The sequence below is a fragment of the Tursiops truncatus genome, chromosome 2, assembly GCF_011762595.2.
Source record: "Tursiops truncatus isolate mTurTru1 chromosome 2, mTurTru1.mat.Y, whole genome shotgun sequence".
Lineage (NCBI taxonomy): Eukaryota > Metazoa > Chordata > Mammalia > Artiodactyla > Delphinidae > Tursiops > Tursiops truncatus.
This window is the reverse complement of record NC_047035.1, coordinates 103,021,947-103,036,416: the sequence shown is the minus strand read 5'-3', so window position 1 is coordinate 103,036,416 and position 14,470 is coordinate 103,021,947. Positions and strand designations below refer to the sequence as shown.

The 14,470-nt window shown below is 39.4% G+C and overlaps 1 protein-coding gene across 1 annotated transcript in view; it reads left to right on the top strand.

Moving 5' to 3' along the window:
* RORA (RAR related orphan receptor A) overlaps positions 1-14,470 on the top strand; it is a 929,914-nt gene that overhangs the window by 744,902 nt on the left and 170,542 nt on the right. The window lies entirely within an intron of this gene.

Genomic DNA, 14,470 nt, shown 5'->3' with positions numbered 1-14,470 from the left:
AGAGACGTGTCCCCCAATTTTTCCTATTTATGCTTTGAAAATTTTTGATTTCATGTGAACAATTTGGAGGAAAAAAAAATCTGTGTACCATCAAAGTAGTTTATCTTGTGCCTCAGTTGATTCTTGAAATCTGCTCTTGGGTTTGTCTGTCTGTCTATCTGTATTTGTAGAAAACAAACATAAAAAGCAAAAAAACCAAAAAACAAACAAACAAACAAAAAAACCAAAAGCAACCCCCTCCAATTTGTTGGTTGCCTGACTTTTAGGGCCCAGTCCTGCTGTCTCTCCAGTCCTGCTGTGGCTCTCCCGTGGGCTTCAGTGGAATGTTTGAGGAAAGAGGCAAAGCTCAGGCCCGTAATGGACACATGCTCAGGACAGCACCTCGTCTCTCAACACATGGTTCCAGTTGGCTGTCCCTCCACCAGGGTAGTCTGTGGCCCTTAGCGTTTTGGGGGTTGTTTTGTTGTCGTCGTTGTTGTTGTTCTTGCTGTTGTCGGTGCATAATTGAGCTCATGATGACTGAGAGATTGACAGTGCAGGAGACTGAAGTCCTCTGTATATCCGCAGGGCAGGCATGGTACAGAGCGCTTCCTTGCACAGCCTTGCCCATGAGCTCGTCCCTGGCCTGGTGGGACCCACTCTAGAGGTGGTAAGTAATTCAGTCTTTCTGCTAGCTCAGTCCTGGGCCTCTCCTGAACAGGGGCGGATGGTTGTGCCTACTGTTTATGGCGGTTTGGGGTATGGACTCCTGGCCACCTGGCAACATACAGAAAGCCGCTGACTGTTTGCATTATGACTTGGCTCCTGGATAAGTGGACAAAAACCACTAGTTCAACTCCACTGGATACAAAGAATACCCCTCAATGAATAGGACAGAGACCATAGATGTTACTTAATATATAGACCATCCATCCCTAAGGACCTTTAAGGAATTGTCATCCCTAAGGATAATTTCATTGGCCTATGGCAGAAATAATAACCCGTGGTTGGATTTAAATTCATGGAAGGATGTGAGTGACAGCATGAGAGTGGTAGCTAGTGAAAAAAAGTGGCACTCCAGTAACAGGCAATAGAACAGGTTGGTCTTTGAGCAGAGGCTTAATGAACTCTATCAGCTGTACCTGCTTTAAAACAAAATCAAGATATAGCCAGAGTGGGTAGGCTTTGAGTGCCTTTCTAACTGTGAAAATCAGCAGGAAAATTTTTAGGGATTAAGCATAATGTAAATGTAGAAAGATTTAAAGCTTCCTTTATGTAGTTCAAATATTAAATTGATAGAAAGATTTAGATCAGAAGTCATCTTGGTTTTTTTGGCTAACGTTTACTTTCATGATTTGGGGGAGAGGGCCCAAAATAAAACGGCCCAATGACAAGTTGGGGAGAAAGCTCCTGAAAAGACAGTTGACACAAAACTTTGCCCACGCCAAGGAGAAATTGAATTGTCCAAGTTGCATGTTAGTGAAAGTCTTCTATGCCACGTAAACATGGAGACTGTTTTTGTCACCCACCTCAGCAGACAGCCCATCATATTTCTGGTCTTAGCATCTCTATAGGCCCCACAACTGGTGAGAAGGAAGAAAACCAATCAGTTCTTTCTCTAATAACTATCACCCAAATGACTTCTTCTTTAGCATCTGTCGGATTTTTCTTGAAAACTGAACTGTCCTAATTTGCTGATAAGTTTTCTTGAGACGTTAAATTTCAGCTCCTCTTAAATCATCTTGACATCTGCTCTTTAAAAAGTTTCACTATCAGGGAAGCATGCGAATTCATTTTGGGGCCGTCTCAAGACTTCCGATTTTAGCCAGGGTTCAGGAAACCTTGGTCAAGGCTTGACTACATAATCATCAACAGCTGAAGTCAGCTCACATTAGCAGTTTCAATCTGGGTTTCCTATCTGCCCGCACAGAGAGATTGTTCCACTTACAAATGAACATGTACAGTTGCAGAATATATTATCAGACCCGAGTGTCAGCTCACAGGTACACCAGTCAGAGGCGCAAGAACTACAAGATGAACCTGAATAGTTGCGACACTTGATAATATTTTAGGCCACCTTGTTATCTGGAAAGTACAGGTATTGCTTCTTTAAAAAAATGCTTTGGGTGAGTTAAGCAAGAAATTCCCAGGAAAGGAAATCTGATTGTTAGCTTCAGAGAAATGCACAAGCATGGTCTTTGGAGAACACAGATTCTCCTGAGTTCCTGGGATAGGACCATCAGTGTTTGTCATTAACTTCACTTGGCAGGTGGGGGAGGGCAAAGCTTGGGGCTTCTTGTACGAAGTCATCATGACCAGTTGGTCAAGGAGTTCTTACGTTTGCGATGTTCTTCAGTTGTTGACAGGAAATATTGCTGCTGGGTTTTGCTGTGTGAACATAAAAGAGAGTTTTTACTTGTGGGATAGGGATATACTCACGAAATTTTACACTGTGGTGTAGAATTTTAATTTTTCTCGTTGATTATATAGGACCTGTATTTGATTGGACACTTTCAAGACTGCTTTTGCTTTGTGATTCACAAGTTTGTTCTGGTCTCATTCCTGCTGTAATAATACTGTGTGGATAAGTATCTTTCTCTTGGAATCAACTGCTGTCTTGGTTTTTATTAGTTGCCACATTTTATTATTTGCCAGATCTGTTCATTTGTTCCTGACTTCTTCATCTAATTCTGCATGGGTAGTTCTGCATTCACTAAAATGTTAGAAGATGACATATATGGAGATGAAAAAGTGAAAAATACAACAGATAATAATCAGCTATTTCAAGCTACTGGGAAGTTTGGCATCATAGCTCATCACCTTAGGGAATCTATCAGCCGACCACCAGAGCGCAGACCCGAGGGATACCTGGTCGGCCCCTGGATTGTTTCCAGAGTCAACAGACCATTGTCACTTCCTCCTGTTCTCATTCTTGTTTGTATTTCTTATTCTTTTTTTTAGAGTTTGTTTTTTATTGAATATGGTTGATTTACAATGTCATGTTAGTTTCAGGTGTACAGCACAGTGATTCAGATATAGATATGGATAGATAGATATAGATATCTATATCTATCTGTATATATCTTTTTCAGATTCTTACCCCTTATAGGTTATTATAAAATATCGAGTATAGTTTCCTGTGCTCTAAAGTAGGTTCTTGTTGGTTATCTGTTTTATTTAGCATAGTGTGTATATGTTAATCCCAACCACCTAATTTGTAATCCTAAATTATATTCCTTATTCTTCTTGTTTAAGGCTCTTCTGCTTGCTTTCTTCCACACTCGGGAACTTCCAAACACGTAAAAATTACAAGTTACTCCGTAAGCAATCAGGAAAATATGTCAGTTTAATCCAACTGAACATCAGTTTTCCCTAGTAAATGACAAAATCAAATATGCTTTGGAAGCTTCTGGAACTTTTAATTTTAACCCAAATAACCATTAAAAGTGAATTTAGTACATTTGCAAATGTTTGGTTGCAGCAGGCTCATACCTGAGATGTAAAATTAAAGCACTGTATTATTTATAAAGAGATTTTAGTTCTCTAGAGTAAAAATATTTTAGTACAAATCAGAATATTTCTTTGAGAAATAATCCTTTGTATTTTTAAAGAAAAAAAAAGTATTTATTGCAGTCATTTAAAATGGACTAGGTTAATGTATTCACTTCTTACCCCTAGAGGCTTGGCTTTAAGTTTGACTTAGTGAAAATGAGTTTTGAGGCCTCGACCAACCTCTCCTTGGGTATTTGCTGATATCACAAAACCAACCCAACAATTTGTCACAGTTGTGCCGTTTACTCAGGAAGCCCAAGAAGTACAGTCGCCTTATTTTCTCGTTTTCTTTTCCTTTCCTTGAGGCTATTCCTTTTGGTTGCAGACTCTTAGCAGCCCCAAACTTGGGGCTCACCCACATTATTTTCACAGTCCAGGAAAACTCAAGAACCATTCTTGGCAAAGCTAATGGAAGCTGCTTTGGTTATATAGTTAATAGGTTGCTGTGGCAACCCATGTGACTCATGGTGTGACTCACGGCAATTATAATTTCAGTTGCTAGCTGGATGTTTCACTAGGGCAGACCTGAGAAATTGCCACACTCAAGTTCTTTCAGGAGGCTTTCATCCAGCTCCTGTCCACCCATTGACAAACAGTCACAAACTAGTGCTCACAAAGTTGCCAGCAGATTCATCTCTTAGCTTGCAGACACTGAGCTTGCTGCCGATGGGACATGACCAAAATACAAGTGCTGGCCTCTTCTAGAGCTAATCAGTGGACAGTTGTTTATTGAGGACCTACTATGTACTGACAGGTTCTTTGCCCTCAAGGAGCTTACAGACTAGGTTCAAGGTTGGGACTGCGGGAAAGTGGGGACACATAGTCACAGAAAATAATCTGAAAATACAAATGCTAAGTGTACCCTTTTCAGAAGATTTGGCTCATAAACTGGAAAGCAGACTAAGCCGGAAATGTGGGAGAGGAGAGAAGAATTAGAGAGACCTCCAGGGTTCTGACACTGTGATCCAAGTATACAAGAGCAATGAAGGGGAAGGTATATATTTAACTCTAGGTGCTGAAAACTACCTTTGCTCCTCCTCTCCCCCTATTCTCACCCAGAGGAACACCTATGTCATTCTTTCAAGATCAGTCAGTCCAAGGAAGTAAAAATGCCCCGTGCTGTCTGGAGACATTTGCCTTGTTTAGACTTGGCCTGTATGTCTAGAGCCAAGCCTCTGAACTTAACAGGATTTCTCTGTCTCATCATATTAGGATATAAATGGATAGCACTTGGCCCTGCCAGTGAGTTCTTCCAAGGTAGAAGATTTGCATAGTCTTAAAATCCACAGTTTATGGTGGGGATCTGTGAATTCCATTTACAAATCTGAATATTTACAGGCTTGGAGTGAATTTGCTCTGATTCATAAGGTTTTTGAATAGGATTTATGATGTGCATACTCTACTGATGTAACAGCATAGGTATATACTTTATAAGTATATACATATATACATATATATTGGTGTTTTAGAGGCGACTGAGGCTACAGTAGGGTCAGAATAGTCATCTGAATCCCAGCAGATTGTTGAGCGGATTCACATTCACATCCACAGAGAGCCATCTGTAATTTTCCTAATTGTTTGAAAGGCCCTTCCTTGTCAATAGTAATAGAAAAGTTGGGGGTGGGGGAGGGATAAATTGGAAGATTGAGATTGACATGTACACACTACTATATATAAAATAGATCACTAATAAGGACCTACTGTATAGCACAGTGACCTCTACTCAATACTCTGTAATAGTCTATATGGGAAAATAACCCAAAAAAGAGTGGATATATGTATATGTATAACTGATGCACTTTGCTGTACGCCTGAAATTAACACAACATTGTAAATCAACTATACTCCAATAAAAATTATAAAAAAATAATTGATTAAAAATCTGAATATTTAGCTAAGTGTTTCCATCAGAGAGCATCCAGTTGGTTCAAGTTTGCTGTTCATAGACCTCAGATTTGTGAATTGAATTTGGACAAAAAGTATTTGTGTTCTCATTTCAGAACATAGGTTCAAAAGGTTGTGTTGAGATGGGGAATGGCTCTTTAAAATCCACCATCACCGCTAGAAGATAAAAATGCCTAGCCTACCAAGTACTGGTGTCTACTTGATGGATTTATTGTATATTTAATGAAACTCTTGTACATGATTGAGTTGATCTTTAAAGAAGGGCCGATGTCTTTTCAGGATTTTGTGTTACTTCGAGTTCAATAATAATAATAATAAATAATAGTGTAATAATAATCAAAGTGGCGATAGGAAAAGTCCAGGTACCAGTAGTTGCTGTAGTAGCAGCAAAAGCAGGGGCTACCACCTAATGTGCAGTTCTAATATTCCAGGCATTATGTTGAGCGCTTTACATGCATTATCTCATTTAATCTTCTCATCAGCCCCATGAGCTTTGTCCTACTTGTACCCCCAGTTTAGATGAGAAAACTTGTCTGAGGGGATCAGTAACTTAACTTAGAGAAGTGAGAAAACTTGCAAACTCATCCAGCTGGAAATGGGCAGAGCCAGGACTCAGAGTAGATTGACTCCTTGCATGCACACGAGTGCCACACTGTTATCTCCAATATCAGCATTAGGTAATCGTTGTGGAGCACTTACTAAGTGCTAGATGCTTCTCTAAGCACTTTGTACGTGTTAATTTATTTCATCTTTACTACAATCTTGTGAGGGAGATGTTGCTACGATCCCCATTCTACAGGTGAAAACTGAGGCCCAGGGTTGTACAGCTAGCTGGTATGTGGTTGAGCCAGGGTTTAAAGCCAACCCACAGAGCCTACGATAAAGAACTTCACTCCTTAGAGTGGTCCTTCCACTTGCAAATATAAGAAGAAAGCCAAGCGAGCAGTCATTCCTACAATCCACTCAGGTTATCTTTTACCTTAGAACTATTTTACCTATAAAGGCTTCTAAGCTTGGTGAACCAGCTGATTATGAGAAGGAGGTATGCTATTCCCACTATATGAAAAAGTTCATTTAAATCAGTTGGCTGAAAATGACCATTACTTACCTTTTTGACAACCTAACCTCATTCATCAAAGAACTGACATCCATTTACCATCACTATTCATTCACCTCAACTGATTCCATAATAAAACAAGAGTTCAAAATGGTTATTTTTGCTTCTAAGATAGTTACGCCCCCCACACTAGTAGTAACATGTATTTCTTACAGCATGAACTTGTTTTCCACTGCAACAAAGCCTTTAACAGACATTAATGACATTTATAAGAAAATTGTACGCTAGCATTCTTTTGTCAGATCAACTTGATAATCCATGTATAACTTTCACTGTCACTAAGAGGTAGTATGATTCAGGATACTGTGGTTTCCCTGAAACCTAACCAAAAACAAACAAACACAACCATGAAAGCTAAAAGTTCCTCAGGGAACTGAAATGTATATCAAAAGGATGCATAAGAGAATTAAGCATCTAGGTTTCAAGTATGCTTGAGAGTACCTGAATTTAGGATTGGATTTACAGTTACACCAACTTCTCTCTTTATTGAGATCTGCGTCCAAAGGACTGAAAACTGAGGAGAAGCAGAGATGTCAACGTGTTTGAAATATGAAGAAAGTTATTGGTCTACATTAACTTGCTTTATGAATTATACAAAAAAATTTACACTAGGTCTATCAACTACACTTTCAGGAAGTTAGTGTATTTGAAGTCACATGGTCCTTTTGATTATAATTGATGTCCATATCTGCACAAACGGTGACTTTTTCATCTCCATGCATTCGATTACCCTTTCTCCTGTGACTGCCCGAGATTCCTCACAGTGAAATGTTCTCCACCCACTTCACCTCCACCTCTGGGTAAACATTTTTCTTATGTAGGAGTGATACCTCTTTACCTTGTTCGACTTTGTTGAACTCATAGGCATGGACTTTAGCTCCTAATGTCTTAAATAGTTAACAGCCAAGCATAATGATCAGAGGGCATATTGAAGAGAAGAGCAAAAAATGCAAGAATGTGCAAGATTCAGGTTTGGATTCAGTGAAAGAGACTTAATCCATACATCTTTTATTAGAATTTTTTTGTTTTAGAGGAGAGAAGGAGCAGACTGTATGGTGGATGGTCCAGACACCTGCTATACTGGAACCTAAGGAAGGAAGGCTGGAAAGCAGACCACAGCCAATCCCTGTACAAAGGGCAGGCGCTGGGAGTCAGAAACATTTTATTAGCTTAATATTTCTAACCCCTTCTCTGTGTCCGGCAGTGTGTTAGGCACAGTGTAAAATAGAAAGTTTAACTCCAGTAGTTTACATCTGAGGAGAAAGGATAGACCCACTTGAGGAACTTTTAGTAATGAAAGAACTGCAGGAGACTGCAGGCCTGTGATTCAGTTGGATTGTCTGTCTGAGTGGAGAACACGGGTGGGGAGCTGAGCTGGATCTGGAAGGGTAGCAAGGCTTAGGTGTGATCAGGTAGATTGATGGAGGACTTGGGTGGTGGGAGGGGCGTTGTATACACCTCTCTGACTACAGTAGAGTATTAATAAGAAAAAAAGAGGACGTGGACAACAGAGATGAGGTTTTGGCTTTATCTCATAACCAGCGGGGAGCCACAGAATGGGTGTGAAAAATACAGTGACCTGTAAATAGTGTTTTTATTGCTGTCATTTAGTGAGCATCATAGGAATCACATGTTCCATACTTCATTCCCTTCTCTGAACTCAGACAAAATTCTTATCCTCAGATCGAGGTTCTGTTCTGGTCTTCCCTCTGATCACCTGTGTAGAAAGTGCTTCTTGAGCAGGAAAGATCTAGTCCAAAAAGAGAAGCCTGTTCTAATTATTAAAGCAAAAGTGTTTCCTTTTTTTCCTCCATCTTCCCAGTTTGAAGGTCTAATTGTAAGACCAGTGCTTGCCATTTCATTAAAATCAGAGGAATGAAGCAAGCAGTGAAACTTGAAAACTACACATGCACTTTGAATTGCATGGCTAATGGTTCTTTCTGCTTTCTTTCCTTCGTGCTGCTAATTGGCTGGAAACGACTGTAATATACTGGGACTCAGCCACAGCTAGCTTTCTAAACATTTGAACCCCGCATGCCCCATCTTGCTCCCGTAAAGTAAAGTAAACTGCATTATTATTTTTTCATAAGCACAAAGAACTATTTCCCTTACACAGCTGGACAGTACAGTTAGAAGATAATGATACTCCCTTTTCTCTTTGTTGGTCTTTCTTCATTTTCCAAGAACAAGTTTCTATTGTTTCACTTAAAGAACACCAAGGTTCAGATGAGGCTTTCTGTTGGCTGCATATTCAGAAAAGTCTTCCGTATATAATGAACCGAATCACGTTAATTTATCTGTCTCTCTCCACCATGTCTTTTTGTGTTGACAAAACTGAATATTCACTTTCCCTCACCAAGTTGGGGTGTCAGGATAATTGATTGTTACCAGTCTCTGCTGTTCTTAGACAGGATAACACCAGTGCCTCTAGAGAACAGGTGAAAACTAAACTCTGTCCCCCGAGGCCAATGAAATAGCTGTTTGGTCCCTTGTGTGAAACTTCCTAATAACTTAACTGGGCAGCCTCTGGGTCCCTGGAGGCTTTCTCCACCAGAGTATTCCCTTTCTTTGTTAAGATTGCTTATTAAAAATGATTTTATAATGAAGTTGCCTCAAATAGCAGCTCTTTTCCTGGTTGTCCTTGAAGCTGTGGTGAAGAATCTTAGAGACAACTGTCTAGGGTTTTCCTCCTTGTTAAAAACTTCTCTCTTACCACTGTTACTCTTGATTTTTAAGGAGACAAAGTCTAACTGACACAAGTCCCTCTCCGGTTGATTATGTCGCTTAAAATCCTGTGCAAGGCATTATTGCTAGTTTAGCTTGTCATTCGGGCTCAGGAATCGAATTGATCTACATGGATTCAGGACATTTAAGTCTGCGGTGGGAGCAAGGCTGTCGGGCTTCCCCGGGAAAGCAGCAGCCCAGGAACGCGATTGCTAACTCTGCCCCAACTCCATCAAAACAATGATTTCCATTTATTTTATTTCTTTGGTCCTAGGTGTCTCCTATCTGCAAACTAACCACTTTCCTGCCACAAGGGACTGTCGTGAAGGGGAATCAAATAGTAATAAAAAATTAGTGTTGCATTCTTTGCTACCCATGTACTGTATAAATTCAGACTTCTGGTAAGTGTGGGCAGTTAGGAGAAAAATCACTTTTTGGTTGTTCACATCATCAGCTTGGCTTCCTGGCTTGAAAGAGCTTCGATATGCTGGTCTGTTTAACATGAAGAATGATAAAGCAGTTGTCAGTAAGGCTCACCATTGGAAACGTGTTCTTCAGACTTGGTCTCCCAGTGGCCAGATGACTCAGGAAACAACAAACTGTATAAAGCTGTTAGTGACAGATTCAGCTTGGAATATTTTTCTAACTTTAAGGCTTGTCAGGCAGTAAATCTGCAGCAGAGTACTCAAGATGCAGCTTGGCACTCCGCTTGCTTTGCTGTGTGAATATAGTAGAACACCAATAATAAGAAGGACTGTTGTGAATCTCTTAGTGGAGAGATCAGTCTTGTCTCATGGTGCTAGGGTTGTGTGCTAAGAACATGCCTTGGCTAAATTCTGTTCTCTGAGACGAGGTATATTCAAAACTACTACCTTTACATTCAGCAGTTCCTACTCCCTCCTCCCCCAGATAAAAAGCAAAGAAAAAGAAAAACTATGGCCTGCTTTGGGATTCCACTGTCAGCAGGATCTTCTTATTCTACCTTCTTAATGACCTTCTAGGGCTCTCCATTGCCTGAGGAGTCTAAACTACTTAATATGGCAAACAAGGCCCTTCACAACCTGGTCTTAATCTTTCCATTGCTCTTTCTCTGACTTCTGTGCCAGCAGTTTCTGCCACCCTGAATGACTAGTTCCTAGAAGACTCTGTGTGTGGTTATGTCTCAGCGCCTTTGGTTCTACTGTATTACCTTGTTTGTCCAGGAATGTCTTTTGCCAACTTCTGCACCCGTGGAAGTCTTACTGCTCCACCAAAGGCCAACACAAATAGCAACTTCCATGCAAAGCCTTCTCCAACCCTACCTTGTTAAATTAATTGCTGCAGTTCCTTTGCTCCCACAGGACATTGTTAAGGTGACAGTACAGAAAATATAGAATAGTTGTTGTTCTATAGCTTTGTCCCACTAGATATGCTTTAATTATCTTGGTATATCTTGGACTTAGCAGAGTGACTGGTATCTACTATGTGCTCAATTAATTTCTGTAGACTTGATGTGTGTGTGTGCATGTGTGTGTGTACATAAACAATTTTATGACCACTCTTCTTGCACATTTGAATATGGAGGAACATAATCATCTTTTCCTTGTTAAGAGCTATAAGGAAGAACAGATATTTATTATGTGAAACTATATTTTGAGATTTGTACTATATTACTTTGGAAACCAATGCTGCAACTCAAAGGACTTCTTGATGTCTGACAATTTACCGTACGTATTTTGAGTCTCAGTTTTAGGACTGATTGCTTTTTTTTTTTTTTAAGTTGATCAAATTGCTCTGTTTCATGTTTTTAAATTGTTTTAATTGAAGTAGAGTTGATTTATAGAACTGCTTGCTTTAAAGTTTCTGTTAGCAGTTTGTAAGATTTAAATCAGAATCTCATCCAGAAAATTTTAAAATATTTTTATGTCATCTAAAGATGAAGAATGTGTGACCTCTTAGATACCATTTGTTTGCATTATCCATACAAGATTTTATAAACCAGATCATCAAATCTATAAAGTAAAAAGGAAAGAGACATTTTCAGTTACCATTGGTATCTATGTAAATGCAAAGGAGAAAACCACCTACTAGAGAAGAGAATTGGCTCATCTCTCCAAGAATGGAGGGTATATTCTGTCAAGGGAAATATCTTGTATTTGTCTGGTCTCTAGAGGAAAAGGTGATCCTGATATTTTAAAGAATCTGGGAAGTAGATGTTCAGATAATCCTAGATTACTTACTGAATCTTAAAGTAAATTCTGAAAAGAAATGACATTTATTTATTCAAGGTCAGAACATGTGACATTGCTATGTTTGTCTGGTCTGGAATGTAAGTATGTTTCCTTAACTTAGCAGGGACCATTGATTTCAAAACCGTTGTCCACTTCATAAGTAGCTGCACACAACCATGGTTTCCGTCTGCTGTTTCTTAGAACTCTCTGTCTTTTAAGCTTTATGTGCAGCTTCCTCCCCACTTTTGTTTGTAACTTTTACTTGAGTCAAAACATGAGGAGCGAAATTATCCCCTGCAGAATCAATTCCTTGAGTGGAAAGCTTGCTTACAAATGAGAGGATGAGATGTGACCCAATAAAAGAATCTATTTTAATTTTAATTTATTTCCTGATGGCCTTTTATGCCTCCTTAGGCGATAACCTAACCAATTCCAACTTAACACTGATTTTTTTTCTTCCAAGGTCAAAAAGCACTTTAGAATGATTATAATCAGAGAATAAAAGTCCTTTGCCTCTAATGTAAAGTCCATCTCTTCATATGAAATCTAAATCCTGGTTATCTCAGCTTCACAATAATTCTTCTGTCATTATGCATCTATTAACAAGCTCAATGACAACAGGATGAACTTATGAGATCTTTAGGGACTCGGAAGTTGCTTTTTCATAGAAACACCATCTCTGGTAGTCTCTTTCATCCCTTTCTTTTCTCAGATGGGAGTTTTTAATAACGCAGGGAGAGGAGCTATCTTCATTTCGTGATGCAGTTTCACACAGCAAAGTGCAATCAAGGTAGAAACGGTCCTAAAAGGCAGCTGAACCTATGGTTTTCCAGGTTGGAAAAGGAAAAGCTGTTATGCCATCACACATACATATACACCACCATCCCTCCCCTTCCTCCCCCCCCCCCCCAAAAAAAAAAGAGTTCTGACTGATATCTCTAAATCAAAGAACTTTCCATGGCCTGATTTGTGGAAGTTACCTAATCCTGTGTATAATTGGGGTGATTTGAGAGATGGGAAAATGTTCTCATTTTCATTATGGGAGCCACTGGGGGACAGTATCATTTAAAGACTATGTTTTTATTGCCCTAAATTGCTTTACCTGAGATTCTATTGATGTGTTTCTCTTAAGTTAGGTTTCTGATGAATAAAATGACCAATATGGATCCCATTCTCACAGATTCTCCTAGTGCTTAAGCTACTCTTTAATGGTCAGTCTATCCCAGAGTCTCACTTATAGGGAAGAATTCTAAAGGGTTGGGTTAACTTCTAACCCGAGAGAAGAGCCAACTTCTAACATTCTGCATATGGCCAAAACATCCACATACTGTCCATGATTTGCCTGTATTAATACAATAGTAAAACCTCATCATGAAATTTCCTATATGGTATGATCACCATTAAAGTGAGCTCACCTCGCAGTGCCAAACTTAGGAAACTTATGGAACCTACCCTCTTGGCATCAAGGCTAGGCTGGGACTACCTCACACTGCAGAAAGTGAAGTTCTACCATATTCTTATCTGAAAATTCATCATTATTCCCAACTTGTCACTCCATTAAAGTATTCTTAAATGAGTGGATATCTTAGATTGGGTTCCCCAGAAAATAGACTCGGAGTGCTGAGTTTTATGTACAGAAAGCTGATTGGGGAGTGCACTTAGGAACAACACCTATAAGGAGTGAAGGAAGCTGGATTGGACAGGAGAAATTGAACTGTCATACAGTTGCGACCACAGTTTGGCAGATGCCACAGAGAGATCAGAAGCAGGGATACAGCCTTTGAGAGATGTCCCAGATTGAGGCAAAGGGACTGGGTATTTTACCCTGCATCAAACCAGCCACTGGATGCCAGCTGACCCCAGGGAAGGGCATCATCTTGGGCAAGGCAGCTCCCTTTAGCTAAAGATGCGGCTCAGAAAATGACTCAACTGTGAGCCACTGGCAGTCAACACTTTGGGCCAGAGGGGAAATAAGAGCTTCAATCCTGAAGGGAGGGATCTGGGTGGCACACCATAGCATCGCTGCAGGGGAACCAAAATGGACATTAAATTTAACTTTTGTGAAAAACATGTTTTCTTTATTTAAAATGACACACATTTTATTGCTTAGCTAGGATTTAAACTAATACAATATATGCTTGGCCTCAGCATTATGGTATACCAGAATTGCAAATGCTAAAGAAAAAAAAAGGTTATTTTTCTGTTGAATAAGGTTCTTCGTTAGAATTTCTGGTCCTGGATATGTGCATTATAAATCATGTGTGTGCAATTCCATATAATGTATTATTTTTCCACACATGGACATTCCAGAGAGTTAACACATTTTTCTCGATTATAAAAATAAATAAGACATTTCCATCTCTTTGGGCTCATGTGAAATGTATTCATATAGGAACAAAGAACATGCCTGAAAAGAACTAGTTATACATATTACATGTTACTTTTCAGATTTTAACAAGTCTGCTACTGTTTTATAATTGAGATACAGTATCTGAAATATTTTGCAGGGCTGATTTATGTACATTATGTCTCTCTTTTTAGTGGTTTATGGGACTCCACCCTCATTTTGCCTGTTAGCAGCTACTTGCCAAATAAACTCAGAATTAAGTTGGAGATTAGTGGTGGCTGTCAGGGCTGACCATCCTGAGCCAATAATCCCAGCCCCCAACTGCTGTCATGGAAGAAAAGCTTCTCAATAGTAATGAGTGAAGGAGTACAGAATGAATTTTAGTTTCATTCCTTAAAATCTCAACATAACCTCTGATTTAGCAAATTTTGACTTCAATTTTACTTCTAAGAATGAGAGATCCCATTCTGAGAAAATCCAGACTGTCTTCACGGAGTATTATAAATGGAAGGAAAGACCTAAGTGTTTCCACTCTTTTCACCTTGCTTCAAAATAATCCCCCCAACACGAACCCCAACATTCTAAAGCCCCAGCTTTTTCTTCATGTGTTTCTGAGGTTTCCACAGTTCAGAATAC